At 44.0% G+C, this 17,315-nt stretch overlaps 1 long non-coding RNA gene across 1 annotated transcript; it reads right to left on the bottom strand.

Moving 5' to 3' along the window:
- Window positions 1–12,580: 12,580 nt before the first annotated feature.
- Window positions 12,581–15,568, bottom strand: LOC128341066 (uncharacterized). Its single transcript, XR_008314184.1, has 3 exons — window positions 15,502–15,568; window positions 13,213–13,303; window positions 12,581–12,921 (listed from the first exon to the last, which is right to left on the bottom strand). It is a non-coding gene; the product is annotated as an uncharacterized LOC128341066 (long non-coding RNA).
- Between the last annotated feature and the right edge of the window lie 1,747 nt (window positions 15,569–17,315).

Below are 17,315 nucleotides of genomic sequence, written 5' to 3'. Positions count from 1 at the left end.
TTTCATAAAAATGTAATCCTTTGCCAGTGACCTAATTTTGGCAACTACAGTTTGCCAGGGATAGTTTGTTCTTCGTTAGAAAGAGTTGAGTGCTAGAAAAAATTTGCAGAAGACGCATCTTTAAAATCATCTTTCAATGATGTCAAAGTGAGTTTTTCTCTTCTCCTAGAGAACGTTCCTTGCAAAACTGCATGTTGCCAGCACGAGACCCTGAGCCAGGTTTGGTTTCAGGTGCCAAGCACCTGTAAAGCTCAAGGGGTTTTGGATCCAGACTTCAAGTCTCTTTATTAAAAAGAAAATGCTGGATGGTGATAAAGCAAACAAACCACCTGGGTTTACTTACTGTGAAGTAAAGTAACTTAGGTAACTTAAGTACTATTGTATGCAAAAAGATGTGCCAACTCTAGTAGGCTGGCAAACGGCCAGTTTGGGCAATGCTCCTACTGGCCCTCTTGAATCACATGGGAGAGGAGTGTGGGCACGCAGGTCTCCTCCCGATAGAGTGCTCATGCCAGCACCTTATCCTCTGGGGGTGCTTTAAAGCAGTATTGGAACCACATGCGCCCCCTGCGTGTGATTAGGCACTAGCACATCAGGTGCGGGGAGGTTTCAGGGGAGGGCCAAGGCTTTGGCCCTCCTGGGCAAAGAGGCACCTTTTTAACATGGTGATTGTCTTTATTTAGCAGAGGGAGAGTAACTGGCCCTATCCACCCCCAGCATAGTACCTCCAGTGACTGTTGCTGGTGTCTATCTAATATTCCTTTTTAGCTTGTGAGCCCTTTAGGGACAGGGAGCCATCTTATTTATTATTTCTCTATGTAAACTGCTTTGGAAACTTTATTTTATTTATTTTATTTATTTTTACATTTCTATACCGCCTTTCATTAAAAAAAAAACCCCAAGGCAGTTTACAAAAAATTAAAACATACAATAAAAAACTTTTGTTGAAAAGCAGTATATAAGTATTTCTTGTAGTAGTAGTAGTTGTATTGCAGCATCTGAGGCGAGGTACAAAATGCTGCCTTCCCCCATGTACCAGCTGAGGGCCAGCCAGGGGTGGAGGGAGACCAGCAGTGACTCAGGTTCAGCCCTCCACCATGGCCCTAGCCCTGCCCCCGTATCAGACGTGTTTGACATCAGACACAGGGCATGCGGTTAAGCCACGCCCCCTGCAGCTGACATCAGACGCTGGGGACATAGCTTAGCTCACAAACGGGGCCACGCACCCCGTTTGTGAGCAAAGTCGTGTTCTCAGTGTGGCCAGAGCAGCTCTCCCTGCCTTTACAAGCAAAATCTGGCCAGCGGTGCGTTCACAGCATAGCCTGGAGTTACTCTCCCTGCCTTAAGTGGCCGCATGGCCCCATTTACGAGCAAAATAACACCTCTGCGTCTAATGTCAGATGCAGGGGTGTGGCTGGGACATGACGCGTGGCCCCTGAGGGGGCAGCCCAATTTCATCAAACCCGTTCACGCAATGATGGCTCTGCCTCTGGGGCCAGCCCCCTTTCAGAACCAACTTTGCTAGCTTTGAAAATGGCACAGGGAGCAAAGAAGAAGGGCTGCCCACGGCTTCTCCTCATGCTTCTTGCAAGCTTTGCGAGAAGTATGAGGGGGGCAGATTTCCCTCTCTACTCCTTGCAAAGTTTACCAGGGTTAGGGTTGGTTACAGATTGGTAGCAAAGAGCAGCTCCAGTGGTGCTTCAAGGAGACATATTGCTGCCTTGCTGGGGCCTCAGTAATCTGCTGCCTGAGGCGACTGTCTCACCTTGCCTCATGGAAGGACCTGGAAAATGTGCACACTCATGCTCCTTCCCCATGTGAGTCAAGGGGGCCAGTTGAAATAGCACCGTACCTGGACCGAAGGCAAAGTGTACAGCCCTTGGCAATTGTGACCCTTACTCAGAAAGGTGAAAGAGTGGCTCATGTAGTTGACAGCATCCCCCCTTTCAATATTAGCTCTCATCCAGAGACCCAGTTCTCTTTAATGGATCTCCAGTGCAAGTGTGCTTTCCTTTTCAGTTCTGTGCTTTCACTGATTCATCCCTCATTCATGTAATGCCTTACTGTAAGAGTATGTGTACATAATTATGCATGGACATGGCTGCTGCATCCACTAATGGGGAAATGCCTGAGGGCTCCACTGGACTGCCTGTACTTGTGGGAAATTGTGGAATAAAGGTGCATTAAGAGAGGAAGAATCAATTTGCTCCAATTTTAATAAATACGTTGGGTGCTTTCTTGCTATGCTTTTTTAAAGTTTTGACATAAGCTCACCCTCAAGTCACGGCTTCTGTCCTGTATGGTCCTCCTGCAAATCTCACATTTAGGAGGATTGGCTGTAATTACTCAAGGGTGCAATGGGTAAATTGTAATGATCAAAATAAGAACAAAAGAAGCCTGCATGATCAGATCAAGGGTCTATCTAATCCAGCATCCTGTTAGTACTTCTGGAAAGCCCACAAGCAGAGCAAGAAGGCAACAGTGCTCCCCTGTTGTTTGTACCCAGAATCTGATATGCAGGGGTATAGTGCCTCTGCACATGGTGGCTCTGTTTAGCCACCATAGCTAACTCCTGTTGGAAGATTGATTTTTCATGAATTTGTGTAATCTTTTTTTAAAGCTAATTAGGCTAGTGGCCATCACCACAGGTCAAAAGCCAACATTATTACTAAACATGGCTAGAAACACATTATCAACATGATTCAATTGTTGACTTCTTCATTCTCCATACATGTAATATTCAAACCAATCCTAATTTTGAGCCAAGCTACTTTCTAGGGTTGTTGTGAGCATAAAATGGGGGAGGGGGGAATCATGTTTGCACTCTTTTCAGAAAATGCAGGATAAATAAACAAATTAATAATAATATAATAGTATTTCACTTTTGCTCTGATCAAAACAAATTTCCCCCCATACCCCTAGGGTGTCAAGATCACAGAAAGAGAAAACAGATGAGATCTTCCATTCATGAGTCACTGACCACAGTGGTATATACATCATGCTGTTCTTTATCATGTCACTTCTATTTTGAACATGGACAAATGAGAAGACAGGCTGCTGGTCAGCAAAGATCTCAGTCTTCTGAGAGCCGTTTCCATGGAAACCTCACCTAAAGAAACCAGAGCTTGTGCAATAGTCGGGCTTGGTGGATCACATTCCAAGTGTGCTGGAGAGATGTTAACAATTAATCATGAACTCAATTCCACCATTATAAGCCAGTGGTGATAGGGAACGAATCAACAGCTGGAAGACAGATGAGTTGAGGGCAGACCAAAGCAAGAATTCAATTTCTTTTAGTTGAGAAAGCTAATCCACAACGGAATATGCAGTGCAGTGCAGTGTAGTGTAGTCATTTTGAGCAACATAGTGGTTGCATGATTTCATCAAAGAGCAAAGGAGGTTTATGTAGTACATGTGCTACTCATTGCCTCAGGCATTACATTACTAAGCTGACTACTTTTGCAAGTGACGTATTGAGAAAGTGGAATGGATGGTCTGTTCCTCCCCAGCTCATCTCTCTTTGCCCCAGCCTTGGAAAAGGCACAAGACATGTTAAGAACAGCCATTGGCTGGAGGGTAGCAAGGGGGCAGGGCTCAGGCTGCCATTGTGGCCCGGCCCGCAACAAATGCAGTCTTCGCCTTTTCAGAGACAAGAGAGGATCCCTTCATTGCGTCTCTAATGCTCCCTCCAGCATATCCCTTTGGGGCCTTGGTTGGGTGGATTTTTGTTAGATACTCCCCCATCATTGTTGGGTGAGAGTGTTGCTTTTGGTTGTCTTGCATGCTGTGTTAGCTGGCATTTGGTTGCGGGGCAGTTTGTGGTGCGGACTCACCTTTTTGTCAACTTAAAGAGCGTGTGGGCTAGCAATAGCAATAGCAATAGCAATAGCACTTACATTTATATACCGCTTTATAGCCGGAGCTCTCTAAGCGGTTTACAATGATTTAGCATATTGCCCCCAACATTCTGGGTACTCATTTTACCGACCTCGGAAGGATGGAAGGCTGAGTCAACCTTGAGCCATACTGGCTAGCCAGTATGCCTCCCAAGAAGGCCACTGGTAAAACAGGGGGACAAGCCCATTAAACGGAAGAAGGTTGCCCCTGTGCTTTCCTTTTCTTCAGATGTAGAGGCCTTGGGCCCAGTTAAAGCTCTCATTGCCTGCTTAGAAGACTGAAAGGGCTAAGAAACAGTAGCCTGTGGATCCTGATCCGGGGGGCCTGTCGGGCGTCCCACCTATGCCTCGCAGGGAAACTAAAGCTACAAAATGCACTAACCTCCTTCAATCTTTGTCTGATCACTTAGCACAACTTGAGGGGGAAAAAGCCCCACTAGCACAGCAGCCAGTGGATCTCACCCAGGAGCCCAGCCCTCAAGTGCCTGTGCCTGCATCTGTTTCAGAGACTCTGCCTGCTGACACTGGATCAGGTGAGCAACCATCTGGAATAGGGCCTTATGGGTTTTATCCTCCAGCTGTTTCTCCTAGTCCTGCAAGTTTCACCACTAGCTATTCGGGTTGGTCCCCTTGTCCACCCAGTCAGCCTTTGCTGGTGTGGGGAGCGTGTAATCAGGTTTGGCAGGGGCCTTGCGTGGCAGTGCAGCCTGCCTGGCCTGCCACCAGCCTTGGTGGTGGTGCTATGTTGCCAAACATCTCGCCAGAAAATTATCCTGCTTTGGGTGTCTGCTCCAGGCCACAAAGGAGAAAATATGGCATGGGGAATATGTGGATGTGCTTCAGCTTCTATACAGGGAGCCTGAGTCTGTTGCCAAGGAGGTGAGGATGTGAGGGATCAGGAAAAGAGTAAGATGAAGGTTATAGGGCAGAATTAGTCCAGCTGGCTCTCCGCTTTCACCATATACATGGGAGCAGTGCTTCAAGTTCAGCCCTCTCGCAGGCCTGCACTAGTAAAATACTTTGACATCATTCACAAGGAGTACAGGGACTTTTCGGGTAACTCATGGCAGTGCTATGACCAGAGTTTTCACCTTAGGGCATCACTCAAACCCTCTCTCCCTTGGGATAAACAGCATCAGGAGGTGTGGTTGCTTGTAATGACGCTGCCTCATCCTATAGCAGGGGAACGTGCTGACAGTGGCCACATGCTCTCAAGAGCCTCTGCCGTGTCCACCACCGCAGGGACAGGTGGGCAGCTGGTTCACCCCCAGTTGGTATGTTGGGACTTCAATGCTGGGGGGCAGTGCATGTACTCATCAAGCAGATTCCACCACGATTGTGATTTCTGTGGGGGTAAGCATCCCAACACAAGCTGTTCCAGAATTAAGAACTTCAGAAGAAGCGGGGACATGGGTCAAGGCAAGAAAGGCAGAGCCGAGGGCACACCAGGGGCTTCTGGAAAAGGGACCTAGTCCTATTAAAGTGGAGGTTCTCTGACACCTGCTGTCTGGGTACCCACTTCGGGGGCAAACTGAGTATTTGTTAACTTGTTTTACTGTAGGTTTCCTTATTCCATGTACATTTCCCAGGTCTTATTATTTTGCTAGGAATCTGAAGTCTGTACAAGGCCTGGAGGATTGTGTCCTTAAGAAGATCAACAAAGAAGTTAGGCTAGGGAGGGTTCTTGGTCCCTTTATGACACAACCCTTACCAGTTCCCAAAAAGGCTCCAGAAGAATTCAGGTTAATTCACCACTTGTCCTTTCCCAATGGTTTGTCAGTCAATGATGTCATTCTGCCGGAGCTTTGCTCTGTGTGCTACATGTCCTTTGACGAGGCTGTGCGCATCATGTGGGGCTGTCCTGCCCCTTTTATCAAGACACTTGGGACACGCTCTTACTCCTGTTGAGTGGTTAATATTGTTGTTCTTTTTATGACAGGTCCTTTGATACCCGGGCGAAAGGCCAAGGTTATCATTGTGGGCCATTCAGTAGTTTTCTGGGCTCACAAGAGGGTGCGTGAGACAGAATATGGGGCCCAGCTCAGGCTCAGCCAGCATGCTGCAATCATTTGGTTTGGTAGGAGGGGCATGGTGCTCCAGCAACTCCTGCTGACTATTTGGAATCTCTTGGAGGCTAATCTGCCTCCTGATGTGCTGATATTACATTTGGGTGGGAATGACTTCGTGCAGAGAACAGAGCTGTCCATTTCCCATCAAATTAGGAGGGACCTTGAGACGATACGTAGCTGGGTTCCTGGGGGTTTTGGTATGGTCAGATTTAGTATGGTCATAGAGTAATCCTATACCATTCCAGTGATACCTCTCTGCAACCATTCAAAGCAGCTGATTCAATTCCTTCCCACTCCAGCAGCACACTTCCTGGATGGCCAAGTGGCATTTCACTGCATAAAAAAGTTCCATACTACTAATTAAAGGATTTATCTCAAAGATAACAAGTAGTTCTAAGTGGAACTAATGGAATCTACCTTCTGCTTATTTTAAAATGGTGACTCTTACCTTGGACACCTTCCATGTGCTTTGAATGTGGGTTCTATCTGACTGTCAGCACATGGCCTACAAAGGAATGTTTTCTATATTTTGAGTGACCACCATCTTGGCAGCTTGCCAATTTTTTTTAACCTCTTTTGGTATCCCCTAGGACTCCCTCCTATGTGCCATGAATTTGCTTTGTATCAGACTGTAAATGCAGAAGTTATTGTAGGGGGGCACATACACGACTCACACACACAGACATGGTCACCTCATAAGCCATCTTCCTTTCAGAAAGTAGGTAAAGAATGCTGGAGCAAACTTTCCATTTAGTAGAACCTTGGAGAGCCTCTACCAGTCAGTGTAGACAATGAGATGGGTCTCACGATCAGTGAGACCCAGTTTGGGGAGCTAAGTGGGGAGAGTGCACTAAGCCCGCTCTCCCCGCACACAAGCAGGGCGGGAGCCCTGGGTGGCCGGATCAGCCACCCACATGATTGCCAGCTCGGTGATGGAGCTGGCGGGGGCTGGGGAGTTCGGGGGCTGTGCGGCCCACAGAGGCAAGCACACAGGGCATACTGGAGAGACCCCCAGAACCAGGAGGCAGCTTTTCGCCTCCCCTCTGGGGGTCTACTCATGAGTAGCCATGGCGCAGAGCCACGCCGCACCTACTCACGATCAGAAAAACTGGAAAAACCGCTCTGCAAACCCGGTTTAAGGGGAGGGGTACTTAGGCGGGTTAACTGCCAGGAGGCAACCAGGCTCAGCTGCAAGCCAGGTGGTTCCCACGATCATCTGAAATCAGGCTAGGCTCCCCTAGCCCAATTTCGGATGATAGTGGGAATAGCCTCAATATTAAGCTAGGAGGATCAATGATCTGACTTGGTGTAAGGCAGCTTCCTATGTTTCTATGTACAAGCCATTCATTTGTTCATAAAATACTAACCAAATCAAAATCGGAGCCAATTTTTTAAAAATCTAAAAGAAATAAGCACTGGATAAAGTGATGGCCCGGGTGCTAGTGGGATTAACCATCCCTAATAAAGAATCTCCCAGTAGAATTCACCAGTGATGATGTAGTAGGAACTCAATTCACCATCCAATTAATTTAGTTTGGTCCTTCAGAAATGGCATCTTGGAGTCTTACGACTTCAGTGTTTTGGGATATCTTCAAATGAAGCTATGAAAGTGCTTCATATTCTGCAGCCCCTTCAAAGACCAACCTCATTCTGGCCTCTCAGGGAAGGAGTCTCTTTCCCCTCTTTCTTTTCATTTCCAAGCTCAAACATTTCCCACTTAATTTTCCTTTGGAATTGGTTCTTTTTCCTTGTTTTCAGTTCTGTAAGATGGTTGAAGAATAAAGTGTGTGTGTGTGTGTGTTTAAAGGCCATGCAGATTTGTGAAGAAATCCAACAGCAATGTTAATTGCTTCAGGATTTTAAGGGGACATTTTCAAAGCTGCTTAATGGAAAAGAAGGACTGTCAAATAAAATGTACCACCAATTTTCTAATATCCAGTATTTTATTACCAAAATTTCCATTTATCTTAATTGGTTTCTGTTGAAATCTGGGATTCGTCGTCTTAAAAGTAATAGTTATACAATATATTATTTCTCCCAAACTCCAACTGAACAAGTAACAGAATGGTTGGCCCTTTAGTACTGTGCATTCCTACCTCTCAAGAAATCATGTGAGATGCCTGTGTAACTGGGCAGAATAGCCCATGAACACCTAGCCTGTGACTTCATTGTCTACCTGCAAATAACTCCCTCCCTATAAATGCTAAGAAGAAGGCCCCATTATATTATTTCTAACAAGAAAGGCACCTACTAATGAGCAGACATCCCCTCCAATAGAATCCTAAAGGATTTGTTCTGAGTTTAAAGGAGGGAGGGGGAAACATCCATAATGGAAGGTTATTCATTCCAACCTGGGATCTGATACAAGAAATCCACTGTACACTTTGACAGTTCTCATTAATGTCAAGGGGCTCTCTTATGCACAGGAAAACTTCCCTATGGATGATGCCTAAAGTATGCAGCTGCCTCTTAGTTCTGTCATGGCATAAATATAACCTCTCAAACCCTGTTTAAACAAAGTGTTGCCATTCATGACACTACAATGGGTAGGAAATGGCCGTACAACAACTGAGGAAACCACCCCCTGTTGCACCAGTGCAGAGGAGGTCTTTACAGTATTGTGCCTTTTCCGGATCATGTGATGCATTTAACACTTCAGATGCTGAGACTATTAAAAGGCTTGTGACCATGCAGGCTTCTTATAGGTGAGACTTCTTCCTCATTGCAAATAAATGGATAAAAATAAAATGCCTTTCCCTTTTTGTATCCAAAGCAAGCATACAAAGTTTCAGGGTAAAACAAGGATGGCTGAATTCCTTAGAAAAAGTAATGACAATTGACAATGCTCAGCTGAAATCAATGCCTATTTGAAATTTAATTCTTGATAAACTGCAGTAATGGGTCTTCTTGATCTTAATTTTAAAACCATGTTGCCCCATACCCCAATAAAGACACAAGGGAAGGTACCTGGATTCTAAAATAGTCACAACCTTATTAATTGAACTGACAATCTGCACTGGCTCCTAACTGCTCTGGAACTCCAACTCTCCTTACAATGTTGGCCCCTGATCATAGCAGATAGGATGGGAAATTCCACTTTCCTCCTTGCCAGGTGACCTCATCCGGGCTCCTAGCAGCAGATCAGTCCTAGTCTGATCTCCACTTCTTACAGCCAGCCCCATTTACAAATTAGTAAGTTCAGAATAGCATTGGACACCCCCCGCCAGGAAGCAGGTGATGTGTCCAGTGCTAAAAGTGGGTTCCATTTCATTTCCTTCACACCATCTAGCCTGAAGGGAATTGATTTGGAATTTTCTTTTCACCAGTAAAATGGCCTCAGGGTGCTGACAAATATCCTCTTGCTGTTCAGTGTTCTCACACTGTACCTGGCAGCTAATGCATATTTTCCAACATTGCAGGACAGTATGAAGTAGGCAAGGGGTGGGGGGTGGGTGGGAATCCAAACAGTGGCCATTCTGGAAGGGAGTAAAAAAATCCTGGGAAAGAATGATATTCTGTCAATGTATTAGGAGTTATTTCATAAGACGCAATATGTTTTAGTGCATTATGTCATCATAGGCCAATCTGATAGAAATTATGATGTCACTTTCCCAAAAGCTGATTAAAAATATTAAAGACTACCTTTGTTTCAGCTCTAACAAGGAATGTGTTTAAATAAATTTAAGAGAAGCTGTCCCCTCATTTGCACAAGCTCCTCAAAGCAGCACACTTAAAGTTCTGTATATGCAATTCTATTTACATTTCATTAACTAATTAGTTCAAAGTTAGACAGCAAATCCATTAAAAACTCTTTTATTGTTTAACAGACAAAAGGTTACAAGAACTATGCAATTGGTTCAGCACTATGGCCCATATTAGCAATATATATTTATATATAAGACTATTTCTATGGTGCTTATTTAACCTACAACCCTGCCTGCAATTCTTTGAACTCCTATTCAAGCCCTATTGAATAAAGTGGGAAATTTCAGCTCAGCTACCATGCTTAGGATCAGGCTGCAACAGTCACAGGCCACACTGATCACAAAACTGTGTATTGATAGTAATCCACTTATGGTAGATATGTCCAGCCTCACGGGCTGGCATCCGGTTAAAGTACTTAATATGCTAGCCCCACCTAGTCAATTTAATAATTTGACCCTTGAAAGATTTGGAAATAACAACACCAGCAACAGCACCTCAACACCATAGGGGCCACAGAAATCACCATCAGCCAATTACAAAAAGCAACTTTACTGGGAACAGCCTATATTCTACTACGATATCTATAATAATAACAATAAAATTCAGCCATCCCAGGTCCTTGGGAAGGACTCGATGTCTGGATAAAACAAATCAGTCAATAACACCTGTCTTACTGTGTAAACAACAACAACAACAATTTAATCCTGTCTTTCTTCCATCACTGAATTCAAAGCAGCATAGATGGAGTTCCAGGTGGCCTCCTGTCTAGGTGCTGAACAGATTTAGACCTGCTTAGCTTCATCAAGGTAGGTGTATCATAAACCCTCAGGCCATGTCTTGGAATTTTGCCCTAGGAAATTATGACAGTCTCAAGCATAATAATCAGTCACCCAGTCTTGTAGAATTAATATCATCACAGTTCCTTATACTCACAACCTTAAGGTCCAGAAATGTACTTCTTAAGAAATGAAAGCTGAGATTTCTCAGCATCCTAGGAATACTTTTTATTGGATCAATATGAAGGTGTTCATATTACTATATAGCCTGTCGAATAAGGATACAAGAATTAGACGGACTAGGAAATGCTGGGTTAATATGAAAGTTCATATTACATATGAGAGTACCCTTCAGAAAGGGTAGGTTAAAGAAAATGCACAACTCTTCATACATGCATGGGAAGGAGTCGGGGAAAGCCTTTTTATATGGGTGTGAATGCATGAAAACCGTTGAGCTGGTGGTAAAAGCCACACTGGGTGGCTAATTTAGATTACTGACAGCAGTTAATGTTATGGGGATCCATCATAACATTTGTGGTGATGGCAGCTGAAGGCAGCTGGATGTCTGCAAATTAGATTTTGTGAAGGGCAGAGTAAGCTTTTTGAGGCCTTTCTTCCCAATGTGCAATAGTCATTACAAAACAGATGCCTTCATGCCACAGGAAAAATGAACTGATACACATTCAGCCTGCTTTCCAAGATACCTTTCAAATAAACGAGGACAGCTAGAAAAGGAATTTCTAGGCAGGCATAGGAGCAACTAATCCACCTTTCGTCACTTTGTGCCACCCCATCCTTCTGCCTCCTGACAATGACAGCAAGAGAACAGAGAACCACCCTACCTATTTTTAAAGCATAAAGGAGTAAAAAGACTCTGATTCGCTGAATACTACTGCAGGCAGAAGGCAAGTGAGTTATTTGATTATGTTTATATAAGGTTTGAATTTCCTACCAAGTTTCCAGTGACTATGGAACTGTCGGCACCTGCCAACTAAGTGTTCAGGATGTCACAAGCACTTTGTCTCACAAATGTCAAATGCTTCAGAGCACAGAGAATTGGACAAACCTGGTGGTTTTCTTGCCAGTTTTGCAGATGTTAACCTTTATAGATCCAACCTGATCTCAAAATGCTATAGACATCTGTGAATATAAAAGAACTTGCACTTTAGTTTAATGGCATTAGAGAGATACATTTCTAAAATGGCACGTGCGGCTTTTCTTTTTTGTGTCGAGCCACTACTAGCCTGCGTTGTGCGTGCTCTCTGCTTGATGGCTGCCATTCATTGCAACTGGTGATCCAGTTCTGGAAAAGAGGAACAATCCCAAACCATTTCTTAGACTACATTTTTTTCAACAAGTAAAAGGGGGGCTTTGTTGCTGCTGTTGTTGGTATGGTGTCATTTGGCACTTTAGACTGCATATACAGTATTTCAGGCCAATGGCCATGGCAAATCTCAATCTCCCCCCCCCCCTTTGTGTGCCATGAGTGGACTGCAAATGTCTCCACGGACCTGGCTGGGAAATGGTAAAGATCAAAACCCAGTAAAAACTACATATATCAACATGAGCCTTCTGGACATAATAAGCAAGTACATTTTTACTGACTTAGCTGTCCACAAAATTTTGATGGCGGGGAAGGCCATTTTACTTCATCTAATTTCATTTACTCAGTTCAATGTGTTTAATGGGTTTACTCTCAAGGAACTGTGCATAGGAGAGCCACATTAGCTCCTGGCTTCACTTACTAGAGTTGCTTTGCAAATTTATGACAATATTATGGATTTTAAAACAACAACAGGAAGTTACTTGAGTGGAAAAGCGCTATCAGCAAGATCAAGAAATTTCAACATTAGAAGCAATTCAACTTATCAGATTGGTGCTTTTAAGGCCACTTAAAAGGCTGATGTGGCCAGCACCATCTCCAGCTGCTTCTTGCTTCCTCAAACCAATGTGTTGAGAAGGTTCTGTACACATATATAGCACAGTGGACTGAAGAGAGCTTCACTATAGAGTGAGATCATGTGATTGTCAAAACAACAAACTTAGGGGACCTAGTCAAGTAATAAATGACAGGTGAAAGGAGAAGAGTAAAGGGTATGTATAAATAAATGTACTATTAAAATAAATACCCAGTCATATGCTTCTGAATATGGAGATGCAGTTCAAGCCTATTGTTGTTCTAAACAAAAATGCATTTGGTTGCCCCATCCTCGTTAGCATGTTGTATACTGGGAGGGATTGTGGTTGTTCCTCAGACAGTTCTCCAATTGAAGCCTCTTTTCTCAGCTCCACAAGTTAAGGGAGCAAGGAGTTGCTGTTGGATGAACAGAATATGTCTGTTCCCTACTTCAGAACTTGATCTCCTTTTGGGTCCAGAGCAGAACTGTGTATATCTCCCTGAATTATTTACCAGAGTAGTCAGGTGCCACTTCATATCTAGCATTCCAGGTAGCCTCTTACTGGGTTTGGGCTGACCTTAGGAAAAGAAGGAAAAGGAAACGGGAGAAAGCACACTGTCCTTCAGAATGCAAGCACCCAGTATGAACCTGAAAATTTGTCCAACAGTTTGAAAATGCAAATGCTGTTTGTGGAAATGAAAAACTGTATTCATTTCAATGCCAACAGAAATATAGTAATGTAAGCCCACAAAAGCTTTATGGCAGTATAAGCATATGTGAGCTTTATTTATAGCAATAGCTGAGGTGGTATCAGGCCACACACACCCAACCAACTCTAAACCTTCAAAGCAAGGAAAAAACAACTTACAGTGAAAGCCCTCTGAATTCCCTGCTGTCCTCACATTGCATATAGACCAGCACAGTGCTCTTGTAAGCATTCATTTCCAGTTCCACTAGATCTTGAAAAGCAAAATGTGTACAGTGTTGATTAGATTCCCAATGAACAGTCAGATTCAAGGCTGTTCTGTACTGGCATGTTTGCTCTTTGGGATTCCTTTGTCTTAATGCTATGGGAACTGCTGCACATCTTGCACAGTGTGACTGAAAGGTAAAAGAGTTGAGTAAATGATATACCAACCATTATAATCAAGGAAGCTGTATATTGTTCTTTGGTGGACACAGAAAATCTGTGTGCATAAAGGAATGGAGTGCTGCCATCTGTTCCGGAGCACATATAGAGTTCTTCTAAATGTAAAGTATGTGTTTTGAGAAGCTCCCCGCATCAGTGCAGCAGCTCCTGGCTTCCTGACCGCTCTATAGGTGGCACTCACAGAGGTGCTCTTATCCCTGGATTCCGGGCCAAAGTCCGGGGCCTCCACACACCCTAGGGGCCTACAAATCCTACTTAGTCTGTCCTGGGTGGCACTGGCCCACCACTGTGCCGGACGGAAGAGTGTGACCTCTGCTTTAGAGACAGAGGGAGGAATGGGGAAATAAATACGTGGCATGGGGATCTGTTAAGTTCTGTGTTGAAATGTTTCTGCTAATGCATATTTGCATAAATATATCTGTTTTATATTCTTACATTCTTGTGAGTTCAGTTGCTGTTTGTGCCCTCAAGAACCCATGTGTTAAAAATACTGCGTGTGTCATGGTGTGTGTATGTGTGTGAGTGGGGGGCCTCCAAAGCAGGGGGGGTGCCAAAATTACCTAAGTGCACCTCTGGGCACTCAATGGCTGGAAGTGAGCCAGGCTGTCGGGAGCTGCTGCTAACAGCCCCAATTGCGCACACAATCGGGGCTGTGGGGTAAGATGGGGCTTTTCCTCTCTTACCTCGGTTAACACTATGGTAAATACACCCTGATCTGAAGCAGCAGGGTAGGAGCAGACCCCCATGGCTCCACATGAGCCTCCTGACCCTGGTTTCCCCACTCCTACCCTGCTTTCGCCAGTTGTGAGAACGACCTTGTTATCTGACAATTGTCTCCCTTTAATAAAACCACTTTGGTCCAAATGACCTCAGTATATTGAAGGCGAGAGGTCATATCTCAGTGATAAGACTATAGTCAGAAGATTTCAGGTGGGATCCCCAGCAAAAGAGGTTGCTGGGCTGAAAGAAAGTCACTTCCTGAGACTTTGTAGTACTGGTACCATTCACAGGCAATAGTTCTGGGCTAGATGGAGGAAAGATCTAACATAGTATAAGGCAGCTTTCTTGCACACATGAAAAATAATTATCAAATTGATTATTTCCAATATTTCAGCTAGTTTTGCCAATTCTTTTGTTTAGCAGAACAGGTTTTGCCTTTCTGCAAAACAGGACCTAATATCAATAAAATTGATTACTGTTCAAAATATGCCTGCCTGCCTGCATGCCTGTCTGCCTGTCTTGTCAAAATGGTGCTGTCAGGAACCCACCCTGATGCCCCTCTCAAGCCTAGGGAGGTGATTTGTTTTTATATTGTTTTATAACAACTTAGTCTCCAGTTCTGGGAATTCATTCAGTTTTTACTTTCTTTCGTTGCCACCATATGATTACTTATTACTCTGCTCTTAGTACTCAACACCTTGGTTATATAGCCTTGCAAGCACAGGATAGGCATATATGTTCAGTGTACAAATGAGTACCCAGAATGTTGGGGGCAATATGCTAAATCATTGCAAACCGCTTAGAGAGCTCCGGCTATAAAGCGGTATATAAATGTAAGTGCTATTGCTATTGCTAAATGAAACAAAACTTGAGGTGTAGAACAAAAACATGAATAAATTTATTGTTTACAACTGATTGGACTAAAGATCTCTGCAAGGCAGGGCACATAAACATCTCTACAAAGTTGCTAAGTACGTCAGCTGTTTAACTCTCTGAGTGCTTTTTCCTTCTTGATAAAATGTACAATTTAGGCAGCTGATATAACTGGGACAGAAATAAATAAAACTTGGTTTGCAGACTTAGTGGATAAACTCAGACCTTCCTGTCTGTCACCAAGAGATTTCACTTCTGGGCACCTTTCACGTTCAACGTTTCTTTCCCAGGCTTAACACTCCCCCATTTTTAGAGCACTGCCCCAGTGTACTGCTGGTACCACAGTCTCCACACATTCACCACTCAAGTCTCACACAAACCCCTGTTCACACAAATCTCTCTTGTTCAACTCACATAAACCAATCTCTCCACTATGCTCTGTCCAACCTCTCACTCCGAACATTCAGCTCCAACTACCCCTAATTCCAACTCCAACTGTCTTCTCCTAACCAACTGTCCTTATTTAAATCCCTCCCCCTGAACATTCCATGCCTGGTTACTATGGCAACACAGACTCTCACGCACTCACTGTCCAGCTCCTATATGTACGTTCCATCACAAGTGCTATTTCAGCAAAACCCTCTGACAGGATTCAGAAGACTTGCAACTACTTCTTAAAGAACCCAACTACGCAATCAGGAACTATGGCAGTTCCAACACATATGGGGTCTGATTACACCCTCTTGAGGATATTTTCTAAACTCCATATTTTAATTTCTCACAGTTGTACACTGAATAAACCAGATTGATTAAAACATATTTGATTTTAAACTGGCTCACTTATGCTTTCCACTTCACCTTAATGGCCTGTAAATATCACATGTTCTGGATAAAGAACATTCTGTCCCATCACTTGTGGAAACAAATAAGAAGTGGCTTTCCTGTCCAGTGCCAGCCAATGAATACTTTGGCTAGTGTGTCATGGTGGATGGTGATTAAGTGTGGCCCAGTGTGATTTCACAAACTCATGACGTTAATTATTTATTAGTTATATAACTCACCTTTTCCCCATCGTGGACTTCAGAGTGGCACACATGGGGTTTCTGGATGGTCTCCCATCTGCACACTGGCCAGATTCAGACCTGTTTGGCTTCAGCAAGGCTGCTGCATCATGTACCTTCAAACCCTCGGCCTAGAATCTATGGAAGCATTGAAGGGATATTAAAGCAGCAAACTCTCAAGATAGGCATGATATGCCCTTCCCCCTCTCCCACTTCATGATTTTTATCTTCAGTGCAAAAGCAAAAGGCAGATAGTGCCAAAGTACATTCCCCTGGACAGTTGACACGTGAATGGGCTGGACCTGTGTTTTGAGTCCAATGTGCACAGTGTAAACACTGGTGTCAGAAAGGTAGCCTAGGAAGTCAGAAGGGAAACCATGACATCTTAAAGGTGAAGAACCACACAAGGCTCCCGGAATTTCCCCAAAGCCCTGGCTCTCTGAGAAACTTCTCTTCTTGGCCCTTCTGAGACTTAGAAACAGGTGTCCCATTGTCCCCCCCCCCACCCCCGCTTCGTTGCTGTATTCTCACCTTGCATTCTTTCTCTACTAAGCAAGATTGTTAAGTTGCTTTTGTCTTGCATCCTCCTCAGTCTGGGAACTGAAGGTGTCAGCCTTATGTTTGTGATGACTATTGGCTAATAGTGAGTGTGTAAGATATTGTCAATCATCAGCACTTTTTAGATAATTTTATATTTGATCCAGTTCTCAGAGATATTATTTTTAAAAGGTTTCATTTTTGCTTCCTATAAAAAGCCTCCTTCAAAATGCCCCCCTCTCAGGGGCACTTCATTCATAACTTCACCCATACTTAACATGCACACCTTCACACTTACTTACTTACACACATATATACATCTTTGTTCTGCCCTTTGGGGGTACAAGATCTTGGGGTTGTACCCTAAAATGGCCAGCCTCGCTACTAGTTTCAGCACAGCCTTTGGTCACTTAGCTTCATTGCCTGCACACCAGACCAGTATGTTCGGGAATCATCAGTTCTTTCCTCCACTCCCAAGGAGTCTATTATTATTTCCCCCACTCTTATGTTTTTGGGTGTGCATGGAGGCGTGTGTGTATGTGTTGTGTGTGTGTGTGTTCAACTAGAAGAGCCAGATTAAAGTCTTTCTTGCATTGGATTAGGGGGATGCAGACTTCCCTTCCTTCATAG

This window comes from Hemicordylus capensis, chromosome 1 (genome assembly GCF_027244095.1).
Source record: "Hemicordylus capensis ecotype Gifberg chromosome 1, rHemCap1.1.pri, whole genome shotgun sequence".
In the NCBI taxonomy this organism is placed as follows: Eukaryota; Metazoa; Chordata; class Lepidosauria; order Squamata; family Cordylidae; genus Hemicordylus; species Hemicordylus capensis.
The sequence above is the reverse complement of the archived record's forward strand: the minus strand, read 5'-3'. Positions and strand labels throughout refer to the sequence as shown.